Source organism: Ipomoea triloba, chromosome 10, assembly GCF_003576645.1.
Source record: "Ipomoea triloba cultivar NCNSP0323 chromosome 10, ASM357664v1".
Taxonomy (NCBI): domain Eukaryota; kingdom Viridiplantae; phylum Streptophyta; class Magnoliopsida; order Solanales; family Convolvulaceae; genus Ipomoea; species Ipomoea triloba.
In genome coordinates this window covers 29549861-29570457 of record NC_044925.1, presented here as the reverse complement: position 1 = coordinate 29570457, position 20597 = coordinate 29549861, and the positions used below count along the sequence as shown (strand labels likewise).

Below are 20597 nucleotides of genomic sequence, written 5' to 3'. Positions count from 1 at the left end.
GTCATTGGAAGCATTTACCATATATAGCTATATTTTGCTATTTGTTGTGTTCTTAGACCATAGAAAAATGAGAGGAGATTTTGCTTCAAATGCTAGAGTGTCTCATAGCTCTTTCTACCCAAGGTGATTTGTAGTTGGTTTAGAATATATGAACTTGAGTATAGAATATATAAAGCATATAAAAAAAATGTGAAAACTAGTCCTTCAAAAGTATTGTTGGTCTGGGATAAGCTAAGACATCGTACTCTAGAGGGAGATGAGCTAATAGACTTTTATATTTCAAAAAATTTAGCACAAAGTGTACACGACTAAAGTCTAGTCCAGACTGAGTAAAAGTCTAGAGGGCAGGATTTCGTGGGTGGAGGAGGAGGGAGTTAATAGACTTTTTAATGCTTTTCTAAAAATTAAAGTGTAGTTAAACTTGGAAAGTTAATTTCTCAACAAGGTAGTATTTGTTGAATATACTTTCTCTAACCATTGTAGCTCAAAGAGTTAATACCCCACAAAGTTAAAATTGAAAAGTTAATTTCTCAGCAAGGTAGTATCTATTCTGTAATACCCCGAAATTTTAAACCCAAAATTTCTTTTTATTAATATTATCTCGGATTTATTATTAAATCCAAACATTTTCAAAAAAATATTTCGTTATAATTATGTACCTTTCAAAACAAAGGTTGTTTCGCGAACTCTGGACCAACGTATTTCAAATCAAGTTATTGTTTTAAAAGGGGTCCAGATGTTGTTTGAAATTAACCTATTGTAAAATTTTTATCTTAAAGGATTATTTTGTGCAAAAATATTAATATTAATATTTTTGGTACCAAGCTTATGAGATAAGATTCATCCATATTTTATTAGTAAAATTATTATTATATATAATTATGGATAAGTATCCATATATTATAATAATATTATTATATAGATTTGGATGGATAAGTATCCATATATTATATTATTATTATTATTATTATTATTATTATTATGTATATATATATATATATATATATATATATTGTGATAAGAATGAAGAAAGTTTCATTTCTTCATCTTCATTTCGTGAGAGAGAGAGAGAGAGAGAGAGAGAGAGAAGCAAGTTTCAAGCTTTGATCGCGATTTGTTCGGTAAAATTTATATTTAATCGGTTAAAAGTTATATTTTTACTCCTAGTTCATAGTTTTGGGTAGAATTTTGTTGAATCATATTTGTATTATTGTGTTCTATGTTAGGATTTTAAGAGCAAAGGTTGAATCCCGAGCTTCAATCTTCGAATTTCTTGTGTTCGTAGTGAGATTGAGGTAAGTTACCCCTCAAGTTGGAATTATAGCTACTCAAAGTAGGTAATTGGTGAATTAATTTCCAATCCATGAAGTTGTATGTAATTTGTGAATATTTTGTGTATTGGACATGTTGTACACATAAATTAGTAAGTATATACAAATATATTGTGTATGTGTGTGTGACGTGATAGATATATATATATGGTGTATGTGTGTGATATTTATATATTATGTACATGTGTGTGTGTAGTATATATATTATGTACATGTGTGTGTGTAGTATATATATTATATACGTGTGTGTTATATATATATATATATATCTCGTGTGTGTGTGTGTGTAGTATATATATATTATGTGTGTGTGGGTAGTATATATATATTATGTGTGTGTGTGTGTATTATATATATATTACGTGTGTGTGTGTACTATATATATTATGTGTATATGTGTGTGATATATATATATCTATATAATATATATTATGTACGGATTATATATATTATGTGTGTGTGGGTTATGTATATATATTACATATGTGTGTATTATATATATATCACGTGTGTGTGTGTTATGTATATATATTACATGTGTGTGTGATATACATATATATATGTTACGTGGGTGTGTAATATATATATACATTACGTGTGTGTGTGGTATAATATATATATATATGTGTATAGAATACATATTATATATATGATATATATATATATACCGTAACACATATATATATTATGTTGTAAAATATATGTATTATCCATATACATTATATCATGTACCATATACCTTTTGTATACCTATATTATATGTTATATTATCAATTACATGCTATCGATATATATTATATTATATACCGTATATATATGATATATATGAGTATATGTATGTTAATGTTATATATGTATAAGTATAGGTAGTGTATGTGAACTATGTGTTGTGAACGTGAATGAGTTAATAAAGTGCGTGGTAGCATAGGAAAGAATTTGATAGTGTAATCATGCCATGTTGGTTGTTGTCGTGATATGTGAACTTATGTACTACATGTTGAAGAGTGTATGAGTAGGAAAGGTGAGCGTATTGTCGGAACAAGAGTAGTTAATGTCTAAAATGAATAAAACCTTAGTTTCAAGAAGTTACGAGGACCTTGTTGTCTTTTTACCTCGGGCTATAATTACCGAAGGTCGTCATTGATATATGTACGGTTGTATTCGTACTTTGGCGAAGTCTATTCGCCGAGTCTCTACGTCACTCATGTATGGCTAGACTGTGGGGGTGTGCACACTTAAGCGTATTGACTCTGTCGTCTCCGGGTTGGTGTCATTTTAATGGACCTAGGCGGGGCCACACTAGGGGCCATTCTAATGAACCTTCGTCCAAGGGACCGAGAAGAGAATTTGGGTAATGACCGCAAGCCCAAGTTCCAGGTTCATTCGGTCAACCGACAAGGAATATTCAACATTTCCTATAAGGCCTCATACTTTGAAATGAAACTATGTCGAGTTTTCATAAGTAATGGTTGAATCAATGTCTATGATGAGATGTGTGATGTCTATGATGAGATGTGTTATGCTATGATGAGATGTGCGATACTAGTTCCAAGAAACTAGACGTTTGACGTTGAGAAATGGTATATCGTGAAGTTGTCAGGTATGGTTGTGGGAATTCGCGTGTGTAATGTGAATATGATGAACTTTATGCTTATTTGTTTACATTTTGGTAATTTACAAAAAATGAAAGCATGTCATTTAATAGGACATTCTATGCTATAGTCCATTGGTAAGTTAAAACATCTTTACCTATGAATGAGAAGCTTATGGGTTCTTACTTAGCCGTCGTGCTAACGGGTGCTTCATTGTTACCCTTTAACAGATGTCATCCAGCAATGAGTCGTATAGTTCGGTAACTTCACCGAACTATAATGGCTCAGTTTTTGGATATGGAGTCTATGTACAGCATATGATAGGGGAGGACCCCTACGTACCCGGCCACACTCTGCTAGCTCCTGACGATTCCTTCTCACCATCCAGCTCTCTTGTGTCTCTGGTAGATGCTCATCTGGCTCGGTGGGGCTACTACCCAATAGAAGTTTTACCGGGTAGCGACCCCCTAGAGTTCATTGTACATTACCCATATCTCTGGGATCCCACTCCTCCTGAGGGAGAATGGTCTATGGTCATTGTCACCGATCGCTCCTTGGATCACCTTAAGTGGTTTGAGGGCGAATGGCATCTAGTTTGGGGAGGGTTTGAGATCCCAGTGTATCCTATGATCTGATAGGTGGTGGAGGTCAAGTCGGGGTAGTCTAAAACTCTCTTTTTGTGTACATATTCTGCAGCAGTCTTAGTAGATCAATTGCCAAACTTGGGCATTGTGGTTGTATATATATATATATATCTAAAGTATGTTTTGGGGTTCTAAGGACGTCGTTATCACACCTATGAACCTATATATATATATATATGTTTGGAATGTTTAACTTATACCTCTGTTGTCGAGTCAGATAGTTATGAGTTGTTACAGGTGTATGAGAAGTGTGTGTAGGTCAGGAAAATTAGCCTGTGCACCTAGGGAGGAACCGCTAAAGGTTAGCCGGGTTCGACCTAGGTGTGGCGGTGATGCTCCCGGTTGTAGGGTTGACCAACCCGGGGTGTCACATATTCAATATACTTTCTCTAACTGTTGTAGCCCAAAGAGTTAATAATACCCCACCACCGGAGTTCAATCCTGTGGCCTTCCCTCAAGGAGAGCCATAGAGGTGTCAGTTGATGAGCACAAGGTGCTTGGCTTTGAAATCTTAAATAGTTAGTCTATAAATTTTGTTTAAGAGTTGAAAGCATAGCTGAAATTATGTAATGCAGATATGGAACACAATATAAAGCAATAAATGAAACACCTAAATAAGTACATAGTTGAATTTGATAACACAGTTAGAGAAGACCTCCTAATTTGCAGGGACACACCTAAAAACTTTTTTCACTCAAGATCAACTCACGGTTATTACAATTACAAGGTTCAATGAATAACAAAACTAGGTCTACCACATATTTAACATTAACATCATAAAACAACTTTATGAAAAAGTTTACAAGTATAGTTTGAACTAATTCTACCAATTAAACAAACTGTAACCAACTTGTATTTTAACACAGCTTGTACAAATATAACGTGGAGCTGACTTCTCCAAATAGTACACTAGTTTTTTCCCTGTTTTGAAATTTTCTTGCAACACCTTCCAAAATAATATTACTATTTTTTCATTTTTGGAAACTTCAACTTTCTTCCTTACACAACAGTTCCCTATTTATAAGGTCTTGGACACCTAAAAATAAGAAAACTAATTCCATGTAAATATGGAGTTAATCCCACGTAATCACTATGCAAATATGGAGTCAATCCTATGTCTTCACCATCCTTTCCGTAAAGCCTTGGTGAGAAATTTTCTCCACCACACATTCTCTTGAGAGATTTTAGGAATCCATTGTCTTTAGCATTTTCTCTATACACATATAGCTCCCTAGTCTTTCCCATATATTATTTTCAACAAAATAATAATTGAATCAACATATGCCGAGAATAAAATAACTAAGTACTAAAATAAATTAAACTAATATAATTATATTCATAATTATACTACTTTAATATATTTTCGTACTAACAATCTCCCCCTTTAACATATGCTGATCAAACACACAAACGGCCTCCCTTTACAAATGTACAACAACTTCTCCCCCTCAATTCATACCCCCCCCCCCCGCCCCAATCCCCCAATTCATACACAAATGTATACCAAGTTCTCCCCCATAATTCATACACACTCCCCTCTCAATTCATAGCATGTCTCCCCCTTTTGATAAACATTAGCCAAATGTAACATAACCACAAAACCATGTATTGAACAATGCAAGAAAATTCAACTAAGAGCATGCAATCAATAAGATCGATGTAGATAGATTCTGAAATTTGATAAGTTCAGAAAAGGAGAATATGAACTACTACAAAATTGAGCATATAAATATAACTTTCCACTACACCTCTTCATAAAGGTGTAGAGGATAGTTAAAAAAAAAAAAAAACAAAAAATACGATGGCAATGTAGTAAATAAGTACATAAGAATACACTCCACCTTTGTTTAAAAGGTGCAGTGGTTTCTCAATATAAAAAAAATGTGCCTACTTTCCGCAGCACGTTCGGGAAATGGGTGTCGCAGATAGTTAAATTAAAAAAAAAACTCTATTTCTCTCAATCGTCACTGTAACACCCCAAATTTTAATCCAAAGAAATTTACCTTAGCCTTAACCAAACACGGGGTTACCAAGGACTAAGTTGATCAATAAAAATAAATAAAATTGATTATTGTATTTCTTAAGTTCAATATCAACAATTCTAACTTGGGGTGAAACCGCCACACTAGTTGTCATAAACAAGTGTAAGGCTAATCAAACAATTTAATCGTTCATAAATCCAAATTCAACATTCTTAACTCAAAAAGTAGTCCCAAGAGAAAAGCAGAGTCTAATGTAAATTCATCAACAATCTATTGTTCCAAAGACTTATTACGTAATCCTATCTATTACAACTTAGCCGCGCTCTCATCAACTTCAATCAACTCCTGAAAATTATAGAAATTCAAAACAACAGAATAACAAAAGTTAGCATATAGCTAAGTAAGAGATTACTCCACCTCGTAAAACAAACATTCAAAAATTAAGATTTGTATCAATTGAAATTTCTTTAAATTATCAACCACCAAAATTAAATTCTTCAACCATTTCAAAAAAAAATCACATATATTAAAATATGATCCACTTGTAAAAATAATAACTTACAGAAGAATCATATCCCATAGTGGAAACATACCATATCCCTTAACGGGAGCATACATATCCCTTAGCGGGAGCATACATATCCCTTAACGGGAACATTCATATCCCTTAACGGGAACATTCATATCCCTAAACGGGAACATACATATCCCTTAACGGGAACATTCATATCCCTTAACGGGAACATTCATATCCCTTAACGGGAACATACATATCCCTTAACGGGAACATTAATGGGAACATTCATATCCCTTAACGGGAGCATTCTACTAAATCTCCTTAAAATAATGGTAATGTTATACAACCACACATTAACCAATAGGTCACAAGGTCAAAATAAATAAAATAAATAAATAAATAAATATCGATGTACTTAGTTTAAACACACAGTACACATATACATACCATTTCCTTAATTAAATTTATGTATATACATTTTAGCCTATACATTTAAGTGATCAATTGATGTACGTACATAATATAACAATGAAAGATAATAAAAAAAAAATTAATTTTTTTTTATATCCCTTACGAAACGCGGACACCTATTTATATTATTATTATTATTGGAATTATTTACTTATTCAAAACACCTTTAAGTATATACATATCCTACGTAATAAATATATAAAGAGAATATTCAATATAATAAAATAGAATTTATTTACAGAATTATATATTATGTATATAAAGCTTTTGTAAATAATATACTACACACACATTAAACAATAAAAATTATGATATCTTCATGTGCAAACAAATTCATATATACATATGTTCAGACTATACGTATGAACACAAAAATTCATATATAATATATATAGCAACAAATCAATAAGTTGCTCTCCTCCAATAATCATAGGATCATTTCCATAGAAATTTTTATTTCTACATCTCTTGTAAGACATTCATCTAAAAGAAAATTGTTGCACAATTTCTACGAGGCAAAGTATTTTGATGGACATAAAAACTTACCGTTAAATCTTATTCTTCACTTTCCTCTCTAAACCTTCAATTGACAATGTTCTCTTCTCCTAGCATCCATCACCACCATTCATCCAATCACATAAAATTAACAAGAAAATAATAAACTCACATAAGCCTCAAATTCCTACTAAAACAATACAACACTATACTACCCTTAAAATAATTAAAGAATCACTTACTTGGCTTAAGAGGGAGGATTTCAACTCTAGAAGAAAAGAGATTTTTTTTTTCTAAGTATGCATTCGGCCAAAGAGGAGGGAGAAGAAGAGGGAAGAAGAAAATTTTTCGGTCCAGAGAGAAAGAGGAAGAAGGAAATCATCTTTATCCTAACCATTCTCCTTGGAATTTAATGGAAATAGAGAAATTTTAATCAATTTAGGATTTGTAACTCCCAATTAATATCTCAATCACATTATCTAATTTAATATAATATATTTATAATATCATTATATATATGTATACTGTACATACGGTCAACTAACCATTTATATATATACTATACATAATTAACATACATATATATATATGTTTCACGTACATAATTAACATAGTATATCTATAATACTACACATATATATATATATATATATACTTAACGTACTAACAGTACTTCCACATATTTATATATACATAATTAGCATACAATATAAATATAAATATTATTATAAATATATGCCAAAATATTGCGACTCATGAATATTGAAACAATAGTAATTATCACATTAATAATAATAATTATAATGATACCCATAATGCCGTAATTATAACCATAATACAATAATAGTTTATGCTTATGCTTAACAGATACTAATTATTGTACTAATAGTAAGGTTATAAAGAATCAATTAAATTTTTGGACCCAAAGGATTTAAGAAAGTACGGAAATAAAATAAATATTATGTCGGGAAAGATATAGAAAAATAACGGGTATCACAGTCACCCATCTTCTCTCGATATTCACCTTAATTAGCTTTTCTCTTCCACTCATCCCTTCTATCTTCTTCATCTGCAAATCCCTACTCTCTCCTCTATCTTCTTCATTTGCAAATCCCCACTCTCTCCCCTCTATCTTCTTCATCTGCAAATCCCTACTCTCCCCTCTATCTCTCATCTTCCACTCATCGAGGATTCAACCTTTCTGCCATCGAAGAAGAAAAAGAAGAAGAAACCAGATCCGTCGCCGTTCCATAATCGAAGAAGAAGAAATCAGATCTGCCGTTGTTCCGCCACACTGCCGCCTCTCCAGGGAAGAAGAAGGCAGTTCGACCGCCATTCTTGAGAGGTATGTTTGTTACAACCAGATCTACATACATACATCCTTTTAAAAAAAAAAGTTATTCTGCTATGGAGTTTTCGCTCATCTCCTATTTTCCAGACCAGATCTGTGCTCATCACCTGTTAACTTGGTATAGTTACTTTTCCATAGCCAGTACAGTGTCGATCAAGTTTTTAGTTCCTTGGCTATCTGGTCGCCATATCCGGCCTACTTAAAACCAATTGGTGATAAATAGGTGGACATTAACCATTTAACCACATCTCTCCATGGTAAGCCACATCGCCACGTCTCAAATCGAGTAGGGGCTGAACTCGGCCAACCTTACCGACACCCAACAATATATATATATTATTTTTAAAAAATAAATGGTAACTTTCCGCGGCACCCTCTTTGAAGAGGGTGCTACGAAAAATCATTAGTTAAACAGTTTCTGTTACACCCACTACTAAGCGGGTGTAGTGAATAGTGTTTATTAAAAAAATTAATAATTCGTATGCTTTTCGCGACACCCGGTAGGGTGTCATGGAAAACTTATACTTTTACAGTCACTTACATCTGTACATGAGTAGCGGAAACTCTTTTATAGGTGTAGTGGATGTGTTTTTTTGTAGTAGTGATGAGAGGTATATCAACACTGGAAAGCTTTCACACTGGATTCTTCTTAGGTCTTCTAGATCCATATTAAGTATCGGGTAGCCCACTTCAAGGTAACTAGTTAAAGGAGCAATTTACACTAGAAAGCTTCCACACCGGGTTGTTCTAGGATTCTTTTGAACCGTAGCAGACACCGAGTAGCCCTCTTCTAGGTAAGTATGTCAAGAATGTTAATGAAATCCCACTAGTACATAATTGGGAATATAAGAAAGGCTTTACGCTACACCTTCTTGATATAGGTGTAGTGGAAAGTAGTAAAAAACGAAATAGTGGCAATACTGTAAATATATATATATAAATCCACTACACCTATGAATCAAAGGTGTAGTGGATTCTAAAAAATAAAAAATAAAAAAATAAAGATCTAACTTTCCGCGACACCCACCCATGAGGGTTTCGCGGAAAATCAACCAATTTTTTTGGAGATAAATCTGCAGAGCTAACACTCCCAACACACGCGCTTTTTCTCTCTATTTTAACAAAGCTACCACCCCTAAATTGAAACAACACACTTCTTCTCTCCAAATCTGCAGAACTACACCAGTGAACCCAAATCTGCATCGCGCCATCCGCCCTTCTTCCTTCGTCGAAGCTGTCATCCGCCATCCGACGCCGGGAGAGATGTCGTCGCCGCCCTTCTTCCTCCGAAGTTTTCATCCGCTAGATCTCGCCAAACGCCACCGCCGAAAATGGAAACCCAAATCAGATCTCAGCCAACGACCTCCTCGTCTCACGTTCTTCGGTCTCCGACATCTCACAGCCGACACCACTGCCGGAAATAGAAACACAGATTAGATAGAAACACAGATCAGATCTCAGCTGACGCCCTCATCTCACGTTTGTCGGTCTCCTCCATCTCACAGCCAATGCCACTATCGGAAATGGAAACACAGATCAGATCTCAGTCGACACCCTCATCTCACGTTCGTTGGTTTCCTCCATCTCATAGCTGACGCCACTACCGGAAATGGAAACACAGATCAGATCTCAACCGACGCTCTCCTCGTCTCACGTTCGTCGGTCTCAGGTAGGTGCTATGTATTTGAAACACCTCCCTACTGTTTGCTCAAAAAAAATAAAATAAAAAACTCCCTATTGTTGAACTGCATTTGTATGTTTGTTTGAAGATATGAGTATGTTTTGTTTCCCTTAACTTTCTACACTATTTCTTTCCAAGAAAAAAAAAATTTACTTTCGCTTTGCAATTGCTATATTTACTTCGTTACTTAGTTATTGTTGAGTAGTATTTGTATTTGTAATTTAATAGATTTTAGTAGTCTCTTTACCTTGTTTTTCTTATTGATTTCGTATTTATTTTTTAATAAAGTTTATATTTTCATCTACTTAATTATGTTCTTTTATTTTTACAACTTAATAAGACCTACTTTATCTATTAGGATTATTGTCTATGTTTGTTATATGTGGCCCAAGGTAATTAAGGTTAAGAAGAGTGGGTTAAAATCAGTATTTTCATTATTAGAAGATTATACCTTGTCAATGACGACTTCGGCAGTCTTTGCGGAGTTGAAGAAGGAAAATTGAAAAGATGTGGTGAAGAGCTATTTTATAGAAGCCACTCATTGCTCCTTGTATTGTGACCAGAAGATTGAATGGATTTTGTTTTAATTATGGGGGAGCAGTTGAAAGGGAGATATATAAATAGAAGATGTTGTAGAGGGGAAGGATACTACGAATCACATACTATATCTCAACACAAAAACTTGCTTTGGCGAAATCCGTCCGGTCAGAGTTCGATATCGGAAGCTCCAGGAAGCGTCAGATTCAGCAGTTTCGTACATCGGCTTCGTCGACAATTTCCAATAATTATTTCCGGTTGGCTTCAACAATTTAATTTCGGCGGCTGTGCGGTGGCAAAGTGATTTCGTAACTCCTACTTCGTATTTAGGTTTGGGAATTTCATTTTGTTGTCTTATTAAATTGTTTATTTGGTTCATAAACCGGGTATTCCGTAAGTTCTACCTAACTTAATGGGTTTTAACGGTTTAAATAAATGTCTTAAGCATATGAACCGTTAGAATACGTGACTGGATCTGGACGCCATACGGATTAGTCAGATAATAGTTAGAACGAACCTTTAATTTGATTGGCAATATTAGACTTAACGTGCAGGATTAGTAATGGTAATTGATTCATGTTCCTAGGTTTTTCCAATTTGATTGTTATTTGATATTTTGATTCTTGGTAATTTATCTAATCACTTTCCCTAAGTGTTGATTCAATTGTCTTGTGTTTAATTTATTATTGGTTCCTAGCACTTGTTAATTTAATTAGTTAATTTAAGTTTATAAATTGCATGCTATCTCGTTTGTTCTGGTTTACAATTATTTTACTGATCCAAGTTATTTTGTCAGTTTTGGCTTTACATTATTGCATTTAAGTTATTTATATTATTTTCGAAGTTTATAAATTGCATCGTTATAATTCCCTGTGGGATCGACCCTTGCCTTTGCACACTATCACTACAACCGATTCGTGCACTTGCGAGGACTTTATTAAAATTGTCCATCAATTTTTGGCGCCGTTGCCGGGGAGTTATTTATTGTGCAGTTTGTTTTTCCCTTTGCTTCATCTTGCTTAATTTTGCTTTCAAAACAAAAACAAAAAAAAATATAGTTACTTAATACTTGTTTCTTTGTTTCCAATTTGCTTTTGATCATTCTGCCTGTTTTTTTTATTTTATTTTATTTTATTTTATTTGTTTGTTTGTTAGTTTATTTGTGTTCTTATTTTATGCAAGGTCGTCGTTCTTTAAAACCTACACTATTGCCTTTGGACGACAACATTGATAAGAAAAAGAAAAAGAAAAAGCCTTTACCTTTTGAAAATCCTAATCCTAAACAACAAGGAACAACCACAACCATGGATGCACTTCCTCAACCCCCTCAACCAAACCCTCAACCCAATCTCAGGCTAATGAAAGACTTTGGTAGGCCCCAAGTAGGAGGTTCACCTTCTTGTATAGTGCTTACTGATGCAGCCAGAAACTATGAGCTAAAAACGGTCCATTACAACCAGCTGCCGTCTTTTCACGGTTCAGCAAGCGAAGATGCCCTTACCTTTATCAGGGATTTCTACGGGATAGTCCAACACTTCCCGTTGAATGACTTGACCGAGGATGCACTAAGGATGAGGTGTTTTCCATACACCTTGAAAGATGCAGCAAAAACATGGTTTATGTCTCTCACACCGGGATCCCTTCGGACATGGCCGGAGGTGTACAACAAGTTTATAGGTAAATTCTATTCCCATGCAAAAACTGCTGAGCTAAGAAGAAAAATTGCGACTTTTTCGCAAGCTGAAGGCGAACCATTCCATGAGGCATGGGAAAGGTTCAAAATGCTACTCATTCAGTGCCCCCACCATGGCTACCCTTTGGAGCTGCAAAACCAAACTTTCTATGATGGTTTGACTCAAACCAGCCAATCAATGGTTGACAATGCGGCTGGAGGTGCCATGGGAGAAAAAACTGCGGAGGAAACTTTAATATTGTATGAGATGCTAGGGGCAAACTCCCAACAAAAGAGTGTAAGGGGACGGACGCAAGGTATGTATGAAGTTAACTCAAATACGGGGTTAGAAATTCAGGTGTCTGAGTTAGCAAAACAAGTGAAAAACATGTGTTCTATGATGGGTATGAAGCAAAATGATGCATTTATGATTGATGAAAATGATTGTGAGCAGGCCAATGCTATGAATAGCTTTAATCAAAGGCCTAGAAACGACCCGTATTCTAATTCTTACAATCCGGGTTGGAAAAATCACACTAATTTTTCTTGGAGCAATAATAATCAAAATAATTTTCAACCAGTTGCTCCTCAACCAAAAAAACCGTCTTGGGAGGATTCTTTGAATAGTTTTATACAGGCCTGCAATAGACGGCAAGAAGCGAACGATCAACGGTTCCAACAAACTGAGGCATCACTTGCGAAAACTGAGGCTTCACTTGCCAGAAATGAAGCTTCCATGAGAAAATTGGAAGTCCAAGTGGGACAAATCGCCGAAGCTCTACAAGGCCATGTGCCAGGTAAGTTGCCTAGTCAACCTGAAGAAGCTAAGATTATGACTGTTCTAAGAAGTGGTAAAGTTATTGAAAATAATGTGAAGGGAAATACCACTTCTAAGCAATCTGAAATAGTTGAAAATTTGAATGTTGATAATGATGTCAATAAGGATGAACCCAAATTGCATAAATCTAATGATCCTTATGTGCCCCCCGTTCCTTTTCCCGGTAGATTGAAAAATTCAAAGTTTGATAGATCTTTTGCTGAAATTTATGATTTGTTGTCAAAAGTGAACGTGAACTTGCCTTTGTTAGACATGATTAAGAATATGTCTGCTTACGCTAAGTTCTTGAAAGAACTGAACACTAGAAAGCGTAGGTATGAACATAATGAAAAAGTCTTTATGTCTAAAACTGTAAGTGCTGTTTTACAAACTGACTTGCCCCCAAAATTAGAAGACCCCAGTAGTTTCATAATAACTATTACAGTGGGGAATTCTAAGAAAGAAAAGGCAATGCTTGATTTAGGGGCAAGCATTAACTTGATGCCTTATTCTGTCTACTTGCAGTTGGGTCTGGATAGATTAAAACCTACTACAATGTCCCTAGAGCTGGCTGATCGCTCTGTTAGATATCCTAGGGGCATTGTAGAAGATGTTTTGGTCCAAGTTGATAAATTAATAATCCCTGCTGATTTTGTTGTATTAGATATAAATAAAAAGTGCCATAATGCGCAGGACATGCCTATTTTGCTTGGCCGACCTTTTATGGCCACAGCAAAAACGATGATTGATGTTCAGAATGGGAAATTAACCATGACTGTCCTTGATGAAACTGTTGAATTCTCCATTTTGAAATCTATGAGATTGCCTGAAAATAATAATAATCATTGTTTTGCTGTAGATGTTTTAGATTCTATAATTTCTGCTGAATTTTTAGATGAATCTCCGTTGAAGGTCGAAGCTGATGAAGAGGAACCTAATCAAAGCCCAATAAAAGAGGGGGGTGTTGACGGATGTTCACTCACAGATTGTTTGGAGCAAATCAAAGAAAAACACCAACCCTCAATTGAAGCTGCCATTCCGCCCAAGCTGGAATTAAAACCGCTTCCTAGTTCTTTAAAATATGCTTTCTTAGGTCCGAATAATACTTATCCTGTAATAATTGCCTCTAACCTTTCACAGGAATAAGAAACAAAATTGCTTGATGTATTAAAAAAATATAAAAGTGCAATTGGTTGGACAGTAGGAGATATTAAAGGAATAAGTCCAACGGTGTGTATGCACCGGATCTTACTTGAAGAAGGGGCACCTCCTGTCCGTCAACCTCAGCGCAGGTTAAATCCAAATATGAAGGAGGTTGTTCGTGCAGAAGTCCTAAAGTTGTTGGACTCAGGTATTATTTATCCAATTTCAGATAGTAAATGGGTAAGTCCAGTTCACGTAGTGCCAAAAAAATCTGGAATTACTGTGGTTACTAATGAAAAAAATGAGTTGATCCCAACTAGAACAGTAACTGGGTGGCGCATGTGCATAGACTACAGAAAGTTGAATGCTGCCACTAAAAAAGATCATTTTCCTTTGCCCTTTATTGACCAAATGTTAGAAAGATTAGCTGGGCATGCTTATTACTGTTTTCTAGATGGCTTTCAAGGTTATTTTCAAATTCCTATTGCACCTGAAGATCAGGAAAAAACGACATTTACATGTCCTTTTGGCACTTTTGCTTATCGCAGAATGTCATTTGGGTTATGTAATGCACCTGCGACTTTTCAAAAGTGTATGATGTCAATATTTTCTGATATGATTGAAAGATATGTGTGTATGATGTCAATATTTTCTGATATGATTGAAAGATATGTTGAAGTGTTTATGGATGATTCTGATATGATTGAAAGATATGTTGAAGTGTTTATGGATGATTTTTCTCTGTTTGGTGATTCTTTTGAAGTGTTTATGGATGATTTTTCTCTGTTTGGTGATTCTTTTGATGATTGTCTTTCTCATTTATCTTCTGTTCTTGAAAGATGTGTTAAAATGAATTTAACCTTGAGTTGGGAGAAAAGTAATTTCATGGTTAATGAGGGCATTGTTTGGGGCCATATCATTTCTGACAGGGCTAAAATTGAATTTATTTTTAAACTACCTCCCCCTACAACTGTGAAAGAAGTGCGAAGTTTTCTTGGTCATGCAGGTTTTTACAGGCGCTTCATAAAAGATTTTTCAAAAATTTGTAGGCCTATGTGTAACCTGTTAGCAAAAGATGTTGTCTTCAAGTTTGATGATGAATGTTTGTCTGCTTTCAACTTTTTGAAAGAAAAATTAACTTCTGCTCCCATTCTTGCTGCACCTAATTGGGAGCATCCTTTTGAAATAATGTGTGATGCATCTGATTATGCTATAGGTGCTGTTTTAGGACAGAGAATTAATAAAATGCCTTATGTGATTCATTATGCAAGTAAAACTTTAGATAATGCTCAGGTTAACTATACAACTACTGAAAAGGAGTTGTTAGCTATAGTATTTGTATTAGAGAAATTTCGTTCTTACTTGATTGGTTCTAAAGTGATTGTTTATTCTGATCATTCTGCTCTAAAATTTTTGTTGGCTAAAAAAGATGCTAAGCCTAGACTAATAAGATGGATTTTATTGCTCCAAGAGATTGATTTGACTATCAGGGATAAGAAAGGATGTGAGAATGTGGTCGCTGATCATTTGTCTCGTTTACCTGATGCAGCTAATAATTGTCCTGAGTCTGATATACCTATAAATGACAGGTTCCCTGATGAACAGCTGCTTTCTTTACAAAATAAAGAACCTTGGTATGCAGACATTGTGAATTATTTAGTCTCGGGTCAATTTCACCCAGACTTAAATTCACAAGGAAAAAAACATTTTCTTTCTAAAGTTAAACATTTCTTTTGGGATGAGCCTTATTTGTTTAAAATATGTCCTGATCAAATAATCAGAAGGTGTATTCCAGAGTTTGAACAGCAAAATATTTTGAATCACAGTCACACTCTAAACTGCGGAGGACATTTTAGTGGGAAGAAAACTGCAATTAAAGTTTTGCAGTCTGGTTTTTATTGGCCCACTTTGTTCAAGGATGCATTTGAATTCTGTGCTAAGTGTGATAGATGCCAGAGGACGGGTAATATAAGTAAGCGTCATGAAATGCCTCTTTCAAATATTTTAGTTGTTGATTTGTTTGATGTTTGGGGAATTGATTTCATGGGGCCTTTTCCTACCTCCTTTGGTTATAAGTACATTCTTGTGGCTGTTGATTATGTGTCAAAATGGGTTGAAGCTGTAGCTACTAGGACAAATGACAGTAAAGTTGTTTTGCAATTTTTGAAAGATATTTTCGCCAGGTTTGGGACACCCAGAGCTATCATTAGCGATGAAGGTACCCACTTCTGTAATAAACTTTTTGCAGGTCTTCTGAAAAAATATGGCATTACTCATAGAGTGGCCACTCCATACCATCCACAAACCTCAGGCCAAGTAGAGGTGAGTAACAGGCAAATTAAAGGAATCTTGGAAAAAACAGTGAATCCTTCCCGGAAAGATTGGGCTATCAAGTTGAATGATGCATTGTGGGCTTACAGGACCGCCTACAAGACCCCGATTGGTATGAGCCCGTACAGGTTAGTATTTGGCAAGGCTTGTCATTTGCCGGTGGAGTTAGAACATAGAGCCTATTGGGCTATTAAATTATTGAATTTTGATTTGCAGAGAGCTGGTGAAATAAGAAAATTGAACTTAAATGAATTAGATGAAATAAGAAACGAGGCTTATGAAAATTCAAAAATATATAAAGAGAAAACCAAAGCCTATCATGATAAGTCTATTTTGAGGAAAAATTTTGAACCTGGAATGAAAGTTTTGTTATTTAACTCTCGTTTGAGATTGTTTCCAGGTAAGTTAAAATCCAGATGGACAGGACCTTTTGTAATAGTTGAAGTGTTTTCTCATGGTGCCTGCGAGGTTGAAAATCCAAAAACAGGTGAAAAATTTAAGGTAAATGGGCAAAGACTTAAACAGTACTTTGAGGGTGAACTGTCCGCCCATATTGTTGAACTGGTAGAGTTGCAGGATTCTGATTGTCCATGTTGTCACAATAACTGAAGCTTAAGGCAACCAAATTCTTTTTCCCTTCTCCTTTATTTTCATTTTTGCTTGTTATGCCATTTTCAATAATTTGATGAGCTCTGCTTTTGTGTTTCTCCTATGATTTTTGTTCTCAACATTGAGGACAATGTTTGAAATAAGTGTGGGGAAGGGATTTCTATTTTAATTTATGTTTGTCATTCTCATTCTTTCAAATAAAAAAATTACTTTTAAAAATCAATAAGTATGAACTTGAGCTCTTACCCAATAAGCCTTTTTGAATAGCCTATGATGAAAATAATGCAAGTTTATGTCAGCTCTTAGTGTGTATACTACATGTGGCTAGTTGTTAATTGCTTTAGTTTTATTTTTTTGAATAGCTTTTCTCTATAAAAAAAAAAAAACAACAACAAAAACAAAAACAAAAAAAAAAAAAAGAAACAACATTTAAAAAAAAAACCCTTATATGTTTAATGCAATCTCTTTGATGATTTTTATGTTGATTTCACTCTATATCACCTTTTTCAAATTTTTAAATTATTCTTGAGTGCTATAAATTGTGGTGTAGTTTGTTGGTTCAAGGATCATCTTTGTGACATAAGTGAGGTGAAAAATATTTTAAAAAAATATATAAAAAAAATGAGTGTTCTATTTATTTATTTATTTATTTTATTTGCAAAAATTCAGAGATTCTACTCCGCTGGATCAACCACCTACACATGTACCATAAATAAATAAATAAGTGTTGTGGTCTGGTTTATGAGTACACACATAATTGAAAACCCAAACAGGCCTGGCGTAAAATAACGAGGTTTTTTGGGGAAGTTCTCTTTGGAAAAAGTCATAAATAAAAAAAAATAATGAGTGAACTTTGGAAGAGACGAATATTCGCTTTTTAATTTTTAATAAATGGATCCTTGTTTCCTTCATATTTTGCACCTGCACTGTGATAGAATGTTTCTGAATTTGGTTAGGTTGTATTTTGTGAAATTTTCATATTTATTTTATTAAATTTTGTATAGCTCATATAAGGGTACTTGCACACTTGCACATATTTCTTTATCTTTATTTGAATAGCATGATGTTATAATAAAAAGTTCTAGTCAAGTGTTTATGCATTCTTTGAGCTGACACTAATCCTGCATTAATGAGGCAAATAATTTTGTATGGTTATTTGGGTGAAACTCGATCTAATTCTCCCTATTTCTTTTCTTTTCATTTTTAATGTCTTTGCTTGAGGACAAGCAAATAAATAAGTGTGGGGAATTTTGTTGAGTAGTATTTGTATTTGTAATTTAATAGATTTTAGTAGTCTCTTTACCCTGTTTTTCTTATTGATTTCGTATTTATTTTTTAATAAAGTTTATATATTCATCTACTTAATTATGTTCTTTTATTTTTACAACTTAATAAGACCTACTTTATCTATTAGGATTATTGTCCATGTTTGTTATATGTGGCCCAAGGTAATTAAGGTTAAGAAGAGTGGGTTAAAATCAGTATTTTCATTATTAGAAGATTATACCTTGTCAATGACGACTTCGGCAGTCTTTGCGGAGTTGAAGAAGGAAAATTGAAAAGATGTGGTGAAGAGCTATTTTATAGAAGCCACTCATTGCTCCTTGTATTGTGACCAGAAGATTGAATGGATTTTGTTTTAATTACGGGGGAGCAGTTGAAAGGGAGATATATAAATAGAAGATGTTGTTGTAATACCCCGTATTTTCCTAACATTATTCTATCCTAAGACGTTGACATTCGTAAGTTATGATCTTCAGATATTTCAAAAGAATTTTTATGAGTATAGTTGTTATTAAGCTGCGAACCTACGTACCGGTCACGAATCGTAAAATTTTTAGGAACTAGTATTCGGACCTGTTTGTCCTATGAAATGAATTATTAGACACCATACTATTATTCTTGAATTTCCTATTTAATTAAATCAGCTCATAGCAGCGAAAATTTATTTTGATCGTACATCGCTAAATTTCGCGGTGTACCGAACCTAGCCCAATTTTGAATTTCAGTCTGAGATAAATTTTTAGTTTCGGAAATTATTCTATCTGGATTATTTTCCACCGAAACCTTATCTGTTTGAACCACAACTGATAAGTTGGAAGATATTTTATTATTTTATTATTTTTTTTCCAAGCTTATCACATAAGATTGGGATCAATATAAAAGCAATTTTCCATTTCTTCAATTCTTCATTCCCATTTCGTGAGGAGAGAGAGAGATGATTCCATTTCCATCTTCTTCACAAAGCTTCAATTTCCATGGCAAATTCCTTCACATCTCTCAATTTTATTCGGTAAATCTTCGTTTTTATTCGGTAAATAGTTCTATTTTCCTTCCTAGAGCATGGATTTGAGATTAATTTCTTGAAATCTCTTGTTATGGTGTTGATTGTGATCTTAGGATTTTAAGGTGAAATTTGGGGAAAGCAACTCCAAAAGTCTTCTACGAGTACTAGTAACCCGGTGGAGGTAAGGAATTCCCTTAAGTTGGTTTAGTCACTTGAAATTAGATAATTGATTATTTGGTTGAAATATGGTGTTTTGGAGCTTGGGAATATTTTTGTATACATGCTCATAGCTTGGATATGCTTGTATATGTTGTATTTATGTCCATATAGGCTTATACTTGTGAAAATAGTGAAAGGAAATCAGGGTAGATTCTGGCAGTAACTTCCGAGATTTATTGGGAAATATTGGTAAGGTATTTTAATCCTATTTTTTTAGACATGTAGTTCTATAAGTGTAGAACCCGCATATAAAATTTCATAATGATCGGAGTAGTGGAAGTATGATTTTCGAATTTTTCTCCAAAACTGGTCCAGAGAGAGAAAAATTCCTGACAGCACACTGCCAAGGGCAAAGATGGAATTTTCTGTGTTTATTCGCGGACCAAAATGACCAAAACTTTTTATGGACATCAAGTACTATAAGTTGGGATTCTACCATAAAAATTTCAAGTGAAAAAGAGTTCGGTAACTATTTTTACCGGCTCAATCTTTCGGACTGCGCCAAGCTGAATTTTCTGAATTATGCTTAGTATGATTATGGATGTGTTAATGATAATTGTGAGGTAGTTAGTGAGTTAATGGTGATAAAGTTAGGTAAAGATATTATTATGATGTGTATTGAGGAAATTGTCATATGGAAATGTTGAGATACAGGTTGTATATGGTGAATCTTGAGAAAGTAGTTGTTGGATGTTTTTGGGTTATGGTTAGGCAATGACCTTACCTATTAGAATTTATATATATTTGGATGTACGATATCCTCAAGTTATGATCTAATGGTGTTGATCATAGTGGAAGTTGTTGAGGACGATAGTTAAGGATGTTGGTTGATTTTAAGTGTGAGATGGACATATGAAGTGTATCCAAAACTGTTTATGAAAACTTACGTTGAAAAACGTATGCTATTTTGATATAAAG

The 20597-nt window shown here is 34.1% G+C and overlaps 1 non-coding gene and 1 pseudogene across 1 annotated transcript; one reads left to right on the top strand and one right to left on the bottom strand.

Annotated features, from left to right (window-relative positions):
* Positions 1–11905: 11905 nt before the first annotated feature.
* Positions 11906–17173, top strand: LOC116033449 (annotated as a pseudogene).
* On the bottom strand, positions 12308–12414 carry LOC116033736. Its single transcript, XR_004100909.1, has one exon. It is a non-coding gene; the product is annotated as a small nucleolar RNA R71 (small nucleolar RNA).
* Positions 17174–20597: the final 3424 nt, after the last annotated feature.